This window comes from Arachis ipaensis, chromosome B2 (assembly GCF_059453495.1).
Source record: "Arachis ipaensis isolate K30076 ecotype BB chromosome B2, ASM5945349v1, whole genome shotgun sequence".
Taxonomy (NCBI): Eukaryota; Viridiplantae; Streptophyta; class Magnoliopsida; order Fabales; family Fabaceae; genus Arachis; species Arachis ipaensis.
The window spans coordinates 106,087,402-106,099,965 of NC_142437.1; positions in this window are offsets into that span (position 1 = coordinate 106,087,402).

Genomic DNA, 12,564 nt, shown 5'->3' on the forward strand with positions numbered 1-12,564 from the left:
TTTCTCTCTGCTTTTTTCTTCTTCATTTACGTGCTTCAGATTTTTCATTTTGCGTTTATCCATTGTTTTTTTATATTAAGTTGTGAAATCGTTTTTGAAGATAATGGATGATTCAACTTCAGATTGTCAGCTGAACCAGAGCGAAGTGGATTTTGAAACTGCATCCAATGAAGTTCCTGAGGTGTAATTTAGTTTTAGTTAGTAATTGAATATGAATTTAAATCCAGTTAGTAGTTTTTTATTGTGTAGTTGAATAATGCGTAAACCTTGCCTGTGATATTTGCTGTTTATTCTTCCTTGTTTGAATTGAATCTAATGTACTAGTTCTCATTAGAATTAAAATAATTTTTTTCCATTTTATATCAGACATTCGGGTGTAGATCAGAAATATTTGGGTGTATTTCAGGAAAGTTTGGGTGTATTTACAGTTTATGACTTTTCATCTGACGGAAGATGAATTGTCTTATTATTTTAGTTGAATTATTTTAGTTTCTGTTTAGTTATGATTCATGAATCTGGTTTTTCTTATTTTTGATGATGGTTTTATAGTTGTATTTGCATTCTATAATTTATGCTTGTTTTAATATGGTGTATTTTAAGTGTATTTTGTAGACCTTCTGTGGTGTTGATGACTAGTTTGTCCCCAAGGTTAGGATGACTTTTAACACCCTTGAAGATGCTGCAAAATTCTCCAAGAATTATTCAAAGGTTGCAGGTTTTTCTACAAGAGTTCGGAGCACAAATAAGAAAGAAAACGAAATTAAGAATCAATCGATTACATGTAGCAGAGAGGGAAAATGGAAATCGAAAATATCTCCGACCGAGAAGACAAATCCCTCAACTGGTTTAAATTATCTTGCAATAATTTATATACACGTATTGAAGGATGTTGGTGTTTGGATCATTTCAAAGGTCGTGTTGCATAATTCACATTCTTTTTGTCCAGATCAAGCACAGATGCTTAAACAGCATAGGGAACTAAACATGTCTGTGCATCATATAATAGAGAATAATGAGGAAGCCGGTATCAGACCTAGCAAAACTTTTCAATCATTTGTTGAAGCAGTCGGGTCACCGCGAGTTAAATTTTATCGAAAAAGACGTGAGAAATTACATCATTAGAGAAGTGCGGAATGTTTCGGAACAAGAGGATGCAAAAGAATTCGGGAAATACTTATTAAGAATGAAAGAGAAGAATCAGAATTTCTTTTTCGAGTTCGAACTCGAGGACGATTAGTCCATTTAGCTTGCTTTTTAGGCGGATGCAAGGAGCAGAGCTGCCTGTGAGTATTTCGGAGATGTTATTTCATTTGACACTACCTACAATACAAACAGGTAATATGCTGTTCTGGTTTATGATGTTGAATTAATGTTGTTTTATGAATCTGCTGCTAATTCTGTACTAAAAATATAAACCTTTTTTGTATATAAATAATTTTAAAAATGACCTATAAACATGGTCAAACAAGAGTGAAGTTCCTCTTAAAGGTATTGGGTAAAAGGATGGAACCCAAAAGAACACCTTGAGGAGTTGAATTTCTCTTCAGTAGGAACTAAATTGGTGGAAGTGGATTGGTTGGATTTGGAGTGTAAAGAGTGTCATCTAGTTGAAAGAAAACCAAACTAGATGTCCCTTCACTAATGTCACATGTCATGAGCTTTAGTTTAACTTGTGGAAATCAACTTCCTACCTTTTCAGTTGACAAGACTTAAAGTGACGGGAATACCTAAAAATATTTTGGGCAAAAGGAGTAAATCAAATGTCAGACTATAAACATTGGACAATAGATTTTCTCTTCATCATGATTTTACACTATAAAAAGGACCTCAAGCCACCTCTTTAAGGCAGAGCTTCTTTTCTGAGAACCTTCACCTTCACCTTTTTCTAGACCTTTCTTATTCCTGAAGCTGAGAAGTTAGAAAACCCATCTTTTTCTCTCTCCAAAATTTCTCTCATCATTCTTCATTTCTTTCATCCCCTTCACGAGTGAAAACTGGCATTCGGGTGTTCCACCAGAACACTCGACAACCATTAACCAGCCCCTGTCCACTTTAAACAAAGCTCATTCATCCTCTTGTGACATTAGTGGAGGTCTCAACACTTGTTCTCCACCTCTATTTCTCATCATTAGTTCTTGTATTGCTTATTCGTCATTAATAAAAGTGTTTTCCTCACAAGTATACTTACCCTGAATCTCTCATCTTAACCATTATTTTTCACTTAATCTACTTTTCACAAAACTCACCCGAATCACTTGGCGACTCCACTGGGGAGGAACACTTCGACGTGATGGCTGAATCTAGCAATACTCATCCTGGGCAGAATCGACCACCTAAGTGACGCTCAATAACCCCTCGGGACCTCAACCTCAGCTTGGGATCACCTCAAGATGAGGACGGGCACAACCAAGAAGAAGAACACATGGAGCAGCAGAATCTGGGTGCGAGAGGAGAAGGAGCTCATGCCTTCGCGAATTTGTTCACACCCCATGCTGGAGGTACCACTGGCATGCACACTCATGTAACCATTCCTGCTCATGTGTACAACTATATGATAGACAACCAAACAAAGATGCAAGCTTTGATCACAGAAATGATGGCTAGAGATCAGACAAGGTATGGAACCCCTTCACCACCTCCAGTCGTGAATCTGGAGAATACGGAGGAAGACGAGAACACCCCGGTCACTCGTAGGGAGTTGGCGCGTATTCTAAAAGGCAAGGGAGAAGCAAGTGAACCCACTTGGGAGATAAGTCCACCATTCGGGCATCATATTTTGGCAAAACCATATCCTAAGAGGTACCAACCACCTACCTTTCGCAAATTTGATGGTACCGGAAGTGTCAAAGAACACATCCTGTCATTCTTGGACGATCTCGGGGTGTTCAGGAACCACTAGGAGCTTAAGATTAAGGAGTTCTCAAAATCACTGACAGGAAGGGCGTTCACGTGGTATTGCAAATTGAAAGCCAATAGCATCAACACCTGGGAGCAATTAGTGATGGAGTTCTGCAACAAGTTCCTAGAAGAGGAACCCTCCATGCACATCATGGACCTGGGGAGAGTGAAACAGAGACAAGGAGAATGATTGGTAGCGTTCGTCAAGAGGTAAAGAGATCAAGCTCTACTTTGTATAGACACTCTCCCAGAGCCACAATTGGTGTATGGGTGTATTAGAAATGTGGAAGATGGATCCCAAATTTATCTTTCTATGAGCAACATAAATACTTTCTCTAAGCTCTTAAAGAGAGCATCTGACATAACCGAGGCAATGAAGTGTAATGGAAGGAGATATAAAGAAGTTTCTCCTCTGGAAGTGTGTGCCGCTGATGGCAAGGGCAGAAGGAGTCCCTATTCTAGAGGTGCTAAGAGAAACAGTCCTCCACCCACACTACCTCTCTCCATAGCTCAGGCCATGATTGTCGTAAATGGATGGTTTGAGGATGGAACATTAAACCCCAGCATCTCTTTGGATTACTAAATTCTTTGTAGCTAGGTTGCTCTTGATAGTGGATTTTTGGTTGGCAATCCCAGATCAGTTGATCCAAGTGGCCAAGTTTCAAAATACTCCTCAGAACCTACTTGTCCAAGCATATCCTAGTACAAAAATACCACAGGCATATGTCCTAGGGTTCAAGCTATTGGTGTCTAGCCTTATTGTTTGTTTCTTTGCCCATTCTTGGCTTTTCTTTTTCTTTTTCTTTCTTATTTGGCTTCATTCTCAAAGGATATTCATTAATAAAAGGCTTTATAGCAGTAACTTAGTTCACGCTACAAAGAACATCTTATTATGCAGGATTTATTATTGAGCTAATCTTTAAATCAAACAAATACCACCACTGAATTTCATTCTAATTTCTTCAACATTGGACAATCACTTTCTTTTTTCAAATATTTTTCTTTTATTTATGCATAAGAGAACAAAACAGAATTTAAGCTAATGAGTTATGACAAGCATAGTGCAGGCTAGCATTCTTAGCAAACATCTCCACTTACACCTAATTAAACACTTCAGCAAGACATAAAGGAACCCCCAAGTTAAAATTCTTCAAAGCAACAAGGATTAAGTGTCAATACAACCTGTTGGCAATGTCTCTCAGCTTTTCCTTCTGTCATCGTTATTTCTCTCTGTTGTTTCTCCTTTGGATGATGATGTAGAATCCTTTCACAGATTGAATATTTTCCTGCATAATCTTTAGAAGTTGCTTGTTTCTCAAGCCCTTAGGCAACTGGTTAGTATGTAAGATTTACTTGTAGGCTTTTGAACTTACTTTGGTGTGTGAACACTAAACTTAGTTCCTTGCCAATGTTTCTTATACAACCAGTCAACCATATATGAAACCTTGTGCCTTTGCTGAAGGTCACAAAACTAAAACTAGAAAACAAACAATGGCTAAGTAGTTCCTCTGATCGCTTAGAGCTAGCAACTCTTTATGCAGAAGGTGAAAATGTGTTTTTAAATGAGATTTTGGTGGAACAACAAACTTAGCATTCTTCATTTTTCCTTAAATTATTTTAGTGTGCAACACCAAACTTAGCTCCTTACAATGTAGATAAGCCTACTTAACCTTTTTATTGAAATAGTTAGGGAAAGAGAACTACCTCAGGTTGGGTTGCCTCCCAACAAGCGCTATTTTATTGTCACTAGCTTGTCATTGGACCCTCATTAGGGTGGTTGATGATTGTGATGCCTCAGTTTGTCTCCCCTCATAGTAAGCTTCCTTCCAGTGCCTTGATGTTCAATCTCTGCATGCTCTAGTGAGAGTATCCTGTTGATAGTGTAGTAATCATCAGATTGTTGATTTGTCCCCAACTGTTGGTAAATTAGCTGCACTTTATCTCCCTTTGAAAATCGTTCAGTTGGGATCTTTTTATTTTTCCACCCTTTTTCTTGCTTTTCTTCCCCTTTTTTGGTGATTCTTCTCCTTTGACAGTGGGCTGTGTTTTGGAATCTGTCTTCTTAGTGGCTAACACCTCACTTCCTTTTTGCTTTCTCTCATCATTCTTTAGAGTCTCATTCTTTTTTTGTCCTGCTTTGCTGCTTGTCTCTTGCTCTGGAAGAGAATTAATGAGTGTCTTGTTGGTTTCTTCCTTCCACTGCAAGTCTTCTTTGCCAACCTCCATACATTTTTCCTTTTCATCATTATGCTGTACTTCTGGAAAGACATTCATAGTAATGTTTTCATCATGTACCCTTAGGGTCAGCTCTCCTTGTTCAACATCTATGATGGCTCTTGCTATGGCCAAGAAGGGTCTTTCTAAGATAATAGAGTCACTCCCTTCTTCTCCTAGATCCAGGATCACAAAGTCTGCTGGGAATATGAATGTCCCTACTTGGACCAGGAGATTTTCAATCACTCCTCTGGGAAATACCACTGATTTGTCCACGAGTTCTAGTGACATTTGTGTGGGTTTTACTTCTTCTATGCATAGCCTCCTCATCATAGAATAGGGAATTAGATTGATGCTTGCTCCTAAGTCACATAGTGCCTTTTTTATGGTCATACTACCAGTGGTGCAAGGTAAGAAGAAGCTCCCAGGGTCTTGGAGTTTTGGAGGGAGCCCTTTTCGGATCACAGCACTACATTCTTCAGTGAGCATGATGGTTTCCTTCTCATGCCAGCTTCTCTTTTTGTTGATAAGCTCTTTCAAGAACTTTGCATATAGAGGCATCTGCTCTAATGCTTCAGCTAGGGGAATGTTAATTTCCAACTTCTTGAAGACTTCAAGAAATTTGGGAAAATGTTGTTCCTTGGTTTCCTTGTTGAATCTTTGAGGATATGGCAGAGGAGGTGTGAAAGTCTTCTCCACCTACTTCTTTCCTTGAGATGGTTCATCCATTACTTGCTTCCCTTTCCTTGAATTCTGTGGCTAGTCATCTTTCTCTTTAAGCTTCTCTTGATCTTGCTTGCTTGCTGTCATCTCTTCCTTGTTGTTAGCCACATTTTTCTCAGATGGCTTATGGTCATTCTCCATAGGCTTCTTGCTGGCTTTGTTGTTATTCACCAAGATTCTTCCACTCCTTAATTGAATAGCTTTGCATTCTTCTTTAGGATTTGGAATGGTATCACTTGGGAGTAAGCTTGTTGGCCTTTCAATCACTGCTTGCTTAGACAGTTGTCCAATTTGCCTTTCTAAATTTCTCATTGAAGCTTCATGATTCTTTCTTGTCAGTTCCTGATGTTTCATCATTTTTTCCATTAGTATCTCCAAGTTGGAGATCCTTTGAGTATCTTGTGGTATTTGTGGCTGGTTGTGGGGTGTTGAAGATGGATGATGGTTATTTTGGTTAGTGGTTGGGTTATTGGGTGGATAATAGCTAGAATTAGGATAGTTGTTTTGGGGTTTTCTGTATGGATTGGGATTAGTATTTTGCTGATTACTATGGTTTGTGTAGGTTGTGTTTCTTGAGTTGTTTTGGGTTGAATTTTTCTGCCAGGGATGTTGGTTTTGAGTGTGGTTATCTCCCCATCTTAAGTTTGGATGGTTCTTCCAAGAGGGGTTGTATGTATCTCCATAAAATTTATTCTGGCTGGATCCTTGGTTGTGCATGTAGTTCACTTGTTCTTGCTACTGATCTTCACCATTTTCCTCATTTTGTCCCCACCCAATTGGTAGTTGATTGGTGACATTCATTGATGCAACTTGTAAGCTGTCAATCCTCTTAGCCATCTGCTCAAATTGTTGCTGGATTTGCTGCTGCATCACCTTGTGTTGAGCTAGGATAGTGTCCACTCCTTCCAACTCTAGTACTCCCTTTCTTTGAGCTAGTTGGCGTTGCCTTTGATGAGCAAATAAGTATTGATTGTTTGCCACCATATCAATGACGTTTTGGGCTTCCTCTACTGTCTTCATTAATTGCAATGAGCCTCATGCTGAATGATCTAATGCTTCCTGAGCTTTCAGAGTCAACCCTTCATAGAAAATTTGAAGGATGTCCCATTTATTGAACATTTCAGGGGGACATTTTCTAATCAGGGCCTTGTATCTCTCCCAAGCCTCATAGAGGGATTCTGCATCCATTTGTGTGAAGGTTTGCACCTCTGTCTTCAATCTGATAATCCTTTGAGGTGGGTAAAACTTGGCTAGGAACTTATTCACTAGATCCTCCCAGCTAGTGATGCTTCCTTGTGGGAAGGCTTCAAGCCATTGAGCAGCTTTGTCCCTCAATGAAAATGGAAACAGCAATAATTTGTATGTGTCTGGATGCACACCATTGGACTTTACTATGTCACAGATCCTCAAGAAACTAGATAAATGCTTATTTGGATCTTCCAGAGGGCTTCCTCCATATGAGCAATTGTTCTATACCAAAGTGATGAGTTGGGGCTTCAATTCAAAGTTGTTTGCATTGACATTTAGGGTAAGGATGCTACTCCCACAATGCCTTGGATTAGCAAACGTATATGAAGCCAAAACTCTCCTCTGGGGCTGACCATTGTTGTTGGCCACTCCCACTGTTGGATTTGTTGAATGTTCCTCCATTTCTTGATACTCTTCTTCAAAAATTTCTTCACCAATGACTCCCTTTCCTCTGGCTTCCCTTCTTAGTCTTCTAAGAGTTCTCTCGTCTTGGTCACAAAAGGTAGGGATCTCTCTCCTTGCCTCTGACATACAACAGCAAGAAAAACAAATACAGAACCAGAAATAAAAACAATTCACTCTACTGATAGAGTGAAGTTAGTGTTAGCTTAAGTAAAAATTCAAACAGTTAATGTGTTTAGTAAAAAATAAAAAGAAAAAGTGCTTAATCTAGACCACCACCTTACTTAATCATGTCAATCTAGATCAATCTCCGGCAACGGCGCCAAAAACTTGATGAGTTGGAAATCAGATTCCAACACAAAACTCACCGGCAAGTGTACCGGGTCGCATCAAGTAGTAATTACTCACAGGAGTGAGGTCGATCCCACAGGGATTGATGGATTGAGCAATTTTAGTTAGGTGATGAATTTAGTTAAGCAAATAGTTGATGATTTGAGTGAATTGTAATCAACAGAAGCTAAATTGCATGAAAATAAAAGGGAGAGGGAAAATTGACAGAAAAGTAAAGTGCAGAAGATTAAATTGCATGAAAATTAAAGTGCAAGAAAGTAAAAGAGCTGAAACTTAAAGTGCAAGTAATGTAAATGACTGAAACTTAGATTGCAAGAAATGTAAATTGCTTGAATAGTAAAGGGATGTGAGAGCTGGGATTCAGAATTCAACAAGAGAATGTAAAGACAAATTAATCAGAGAAGTAAAAGATGAAATAAGTTGCAAAAAATCTAAACAGAAAAGTAAAATTGCTTAAAGAACAAAACAGAAAGTAAACTCATCTCAATTGTGAAATCTAAAAGAGAAATTGAAGGTCTCAAGAGATCAATGAGACTAGCAGGTAGATCTAGATCTCAATTCCTTCCTTGATCAAATAGAAAATAGATTGCAGAAGAAATGTAAATGAAACAACAAATAAAACTTAGATCCAATTCCTTAATTCTCAGAATTATGCAGAAGAAAAACAAAGACGAATTTCAGATCAAAAATTGAAACAGAATTTCTTCAATCTCAATCCAAAACTTAAAATAGAAAGTAGAAATTGTTGAAGTAGGAAAATGAAAGCAGAAAACTAAATTCAAATTCAATTCTTAGAATAATTGAGAAGAGAGGTAAAAGATGATTCTCAAACTTAGAATCAATGAAGCTCTTCAATCTCAATTTAAATTCCAAGAACAGATAGCAGAAGTTGCAGAATGAAAATGTAAAAAGAAGAAATTAGATCCAAATTCCCAAATACAAAAATAAAAACTAAAATTGAGCTAAAAGTAAAATTGAAAAGTGAGCAAAAGATAAAACTCCAAAAATATAAAAAGAAGCCCTCTACAAATCAAACTAAGTCCTATTTATACACTTTCTAATTTTCATCTTCAGACTTTGGAGTGGGCTTTTTAAATTGGTGAAGAATTGGATCCAAATTGGTTTTTAATTGAAATTCAACCAAGGCTACCTCCTAGGGAAGCGCTCAGTGAATTAACTAAACGTAGCACTCCCTTTGCTTTGTCATTGGGCTCGTGCCAAGCTTCAAGGCATAGCGCTCAGTTAATCATTTTAACGTAGCGCCCTTGCTTGTAAGCCTTGGTCTCCACTTCGAATCCTGGCTCTCCCAATTTGGCCAATTTTCTTGCACACTAATAGCGCTCAGTGAACTCATTAAACGTAGCGCTACTTTGCTTTGGAGAGAGGCTCCCACTTCGAGCCTTGCTATTTGCATTTTGTGCCCATTCCCTTGTGAAGCCTACTAGCATTCAGTGAAGACTTCAAACCATGGTTCTGAAAACTGAATCGGACCGGCCGGTTCAATCGAATTAACCAGAAATCGGTCACCAAGCCAGTCCGGTTAGGCTTAAAAACCGCATAGCGAAAATTCGGTTACAGAACCGGTCAAACCGATGGTTAACCGGTGAAACAGCAGAATCGTCCGGTTTTTTGGAGGGTTTCCGGTTCGAAAATAAACCCTCTTAAATGCGGCGTTTTGTCCCTTAAATTAAAAAAAAAAAGAAAAAGAAAAACGCAAAACGGAAAAACGGCAAAACTGAAGTAGTGAACCCTAAATCAAACACAGCCCCCATTTGTTCTTCTTCTTCCCAGAGCCACAAACTCATCTCCTCTCCTCTCTTCTCTGAGAACCATAGAAGCCACCGCAGCCCGCCGCCACCGCATCCCGCAGCCACCGCATCGTTGTCATTGTCGAGCTCGCCTTCTCTCTGTTCGCCAGTTTTGCGTCCTCTGTTGTCGCCGTTGTAGCCCCCATTTGTTCTTCTTCTTCACAGAGCCACAAACTCATCTCCTCTCCTCTCTTCTCTGAGAACCATAGAAGCCACTGCAACCTCCAATCGAGTAGCTACCGCATCCCGCCGTCACAGCATCCCGCAGACACTGCGTCGTTGTCATCGCCGAGCTCGCCTTCTCTCTGTTCGCCGGTGTTGCGTCCTCTGTCGTCGCCATTGCTCGCCTTCCACCTCGCCGCCGATAAGTAATACTTTGTTCGCAGTTTCGCACTTCACAGCCATCTCCTCGGCGTCTGCTTGCTGGTTTAGGGTTTAGCAATGATTTCTGATAATACTTGTTATTTGTTTCAAATTGATTTGCTTATTAGATGGATTTTCTGAGGTTATTGTTTGTTGATTTAAGTTTTACTGCGGAGTTTGCTGAGTTAATTTCGTTCATAATTTTCTGAAATTTTATTCTTGAGTCGCTATTTTTTTCTATTGTGTTCTGAGTTGGGGTGAGTTGCTGTTTTTATCTTTCAACTACTTAGTTGGCATGATTCCATCATTATTGGGAAGCTTTAGTCAATCTCTTCAATATTTGTCGCTCGCAGGGAACAATCTGACTGGCAATATTCCTCAAACTTATGTGAAAGGAAATACCCTTCACTGGATTGATTTTAGTTCTAACAAGTTGTATGGTCAATTACCAAGAGCACTTGTCAATTGCAGAATGCTAGAGTTTCTTGATGTGAGAAATAGCCATTTTAATGACTCATTTCCTTTCTGGTTAGGATCTCTTCCTAAGTTAAAGGTTCTTTCTTTACGTGATAATCAATTTCACGGAACTATAATGTGTCCATTGAAATACACATTTCCCCAACTTCGAATCATTGATCTCTCTCAAAATGGTTTCTCAACAAAATTAACATCGAAAATAATCATGTGCTTCAAATCGATGATCATATCCAACAAAAGACAACTCTATTTCAAGAACGTGATTTGTTAAATTTTGATGGATGATAGTTTAGGTGTTTTGTTAAATTTTTTGAATTAATTTTATTGATGATTGATGATGTTTTTTAAATATTTGAAGTTATATATTTAATTTTTAATAATTTTATTAATATTTAATAACTCCGGTTGAACTCCGATTGAATCCCGGTTGAATTCCGGTCGAACCAGTGAACCAGTGAACTAGTCACTCTACCGGTTCATTGACCGGTTTGGTTCTCGCAACCTTGCTTCAAACGCAGCGCTACTTGTTTTCCTTATGTCTCCCCCTTCGAGCCTTGGTGAAGCCACTTTGGTCATTTTCCTTACCAAGCCTTGTAGCGCTCCTTCCTTGCTAGCACAAGGTCCCCATTTCGAATCCTAGTGGCTTCATTTTGGGAGCTTCCTTTGTAATGTATAGCACTTCTCTTGGTTCCCATGTGCAAGGTTTGATTCTTGGTGGCTCCCTTTAGTGTGATGTGCCTTGTATTTTCTTTTGAGTGAGGCACGATAAAGGTAAAATACTTAATTGAGCGCTATGCTTTTGCCTTGTTCCCTTGGGCGCTCAGTCAAATTACACAACGTAGCATCCTTGGCCTTGTACCTTGGCTTCTTGATTTGGTGTACCCCTCTTTCTCTAGCGCTCACTTTTTGAGCGCTACGCTCACTTTTTGAGCGCTACGCTCACTTTTTGAGCGCTATGGCCTTGATTGATTTGGTTGGCCTTTGCTCCTTTGGTGAATGTCACGCTTTTCATAGGCCACGCTTTGTTGAGCACACTTTCCTTGTTTCTTTCTTTTCTTTACCTACAAGTAATCAAAACAACCAATCAAAGCATCACCAAATTCACAAGGTTTATAAATCATTCAAAAATCGACTAATTCTAGCTTAAACCTCATGATTTTATGTCAAATAAAGGATGGTTGATTGTTTTAACATAACCATGCAAATCCACTCCAAAGTACTTACTTACAATGCAAGAAAGTGCATAAAGCCTAATGAAACAAGTGAAAAATGCTTGAAAAGCTAGCATAAGATGACTTGTCATCAATTACACCTTACCACAATATTAGGCGGGAGACATAAATTTCTTCCTGAAATCTTTTAATATTTTCTTGGTTCAGGATCAGGCACATAGTAGTGACAATCTAGAAAAACAAAATACCCAAATTAATTACATCAATCAATATTGCAGTCACATGTTATAATATAATCATTAATCTTATTCTAATATTACGTTAGCTTCGATATATGAAGTAACTTTTAGAGATGCAAAGTGGACTCTTGACAACACCAATGGTTGTTGGGTATTGAGTGTGCGAACTGGATCATACTCATCAGTACTTCCGTCCCCGTATGTCCTTATACGTGTGGCACAGAGGTAGCATTTTTCTTTCATTTCGGCTGACATTAAATTGCTCCTTGCAGGAGTTTTAAAATTATCAAAAATATGGCCCACAGTCTGTTTTTCAATTGGGGGACTTTTACCCTCTGCAAAATCCAGTGCTGTCTTTACTCTACTATTTGCAATTTTTCCACCAGCTCATCTAATTCTTCTATTAGTACTCTGGTTTCCTGACTTTTTCCCACCTGAGGTTCTAGTTGCCCCTACCCCTCTTGGGTCTGTATTTTTTCTTGGCTTGAATCAATGAAGCCAATGCTAAATGATGGCAATGAAAATTCTCTAGGTATGTAGGATGCTGTCCGGGCCATCATCAATAGTGCAGCAGCAATGGCTTCAGGAGTTGGATCACTGCGTGTTGACATATATCATACTATAAGAATAAAAAATAGACGAATGATATCGAAAACCAAGTTTTATTGT